Consider the following 1565-nt stretch of genomic DNA (forward strand, 5'->3'; position numbering starts at 1 on the left):
GTCTTGGTCCGCCGTGGCCGTGCCGCCCCGCTCTCGCTTGCTGCCCGCGTCGGGTGTGGTCGCCGGACCGCGCGTCCCTGGCCACGCCCGCCAGGCCCCGCGCCTCGCCGCCCCAGTCCTCGCGGCTCCGACCGGCCGCGCCATGGCCGCCGGCGCGTGCCCCCCTGGGCGCCCGAGTGCTCCCCGCCCCTGGTGGCCTCGGGCACGCACGCCCGCACCCGTCGCCCGCTAGGCCACTAGGGACTATGACACCGGGGCCCCATGCCCCTGTTAAAAAAAACGAAAATTAAAAAGAAATGAAAATGTAATTTATAAAATCATTAATTAGTTAATTAATTAATTAGTAAAATAATTAAGTTAATTAATCATGTTTAGATTAATCTAATCAATTAGTTAATTTAATTAAGCAGTAGTCAATCAGCTAAACCCTACTTTAACTAAAAGGTGTATGACATGCGGGACCCACACGTAGTTGACTCAGTCAACTGCGCAGTTGACTGCTGATGTCAGCATGTTGTCATGCTGACGTCATCTTTTACTATTCTGGATAATGTTGAGATAAATAATTAAATAAATCCTGAAAATGATTTAAATCTTTTAAAATTAATAGAAAATAAACCGTAGCTCCGATGAAAAAACTTTGTACATGAAAGTTGCTCAGAACGACGAGACGAATCCGGATACGCAGTCCGTTCATCCGCCACACACCCCTAACCTATCGAACCCGCAACTTTCCCCCTCCGGCTCCTCTGCCCGAAAACACGAAACACCGGGGATATTTTCCCGGATGTTTCCCCCCTTAACTGGTACCACCTCATACCACGTTAGGGCACGCCTAGCATCGTTACTTGTCATGTCATGCATCGATATGCATTTGTTTGCATTGTATTCATTGTTTCTTCCCCCTCTTCTCTCCGGTAGACTACGGGACCGACGCTGCTGCTGCCCAGTTCGACTACGGAGTTGACGACCCCTCCTTCTTGCCAGAGCAACCAGGCAAGCCCCCCCCTTGATCACCAGATATCGCCTATTCTACTCTATACTGCTTGCATTAGAGTAGTGTAGCATGTTACTGCTTTCTGTTGATCCTATTCTGATGCATAGCCTGACATTGTTGCTACACCTGTTGATACCTTACCTGCAATCCTAAATGCTTAGTATAGGATGCTAGTTCTTCATCATTGGCCCTACATTCTTGTCAGTCTGCCTTGCTATACTATTGGGCCGTGGTCACTCGGGAGGTGATCACGGGTATATACTATACATACATACATACATACTATACAGATGGTGACTAAAGTCGGGTCAGCTCGAAGAGTACCCGCGAGTGATTCACGGATTGGGGGCTGAAAGGACCTTTGTCCCGACGGCCCTCTGTGTGGATCTTTGTGGCGGAGCGACAGGGCAGGTTGAGACCGCCTAGAAGAGAGGTGGGTCTGGCCCTGTTCGGCGTTCGCGGACACTTAACACGCTTAACGAGATCTTGGTATTTGATCTGAGTTGGCTACGAGCCTATACGCACTAACCATCTACGTGGGAGTAGTTATGGGTATCCCGACGTCGTG

This window comes from Triticum dicoccoides, chromosome 5B (assembly GCF_002162155.2).
Source record: "Triticum dicoccoides isolate Atlit2015 ecotype Zavitan chromosome 5B, WEW_v2.0, whole genome shotgun sequence".
In the NCBI taxonomy this organism is placed as follows: domain Eukaryota; kingdom Viridiplantae; phylum Streptophyta; class Magnoliopsida; order Poales; family Poaceae; genus Triticum; species Triticum dicoccoides.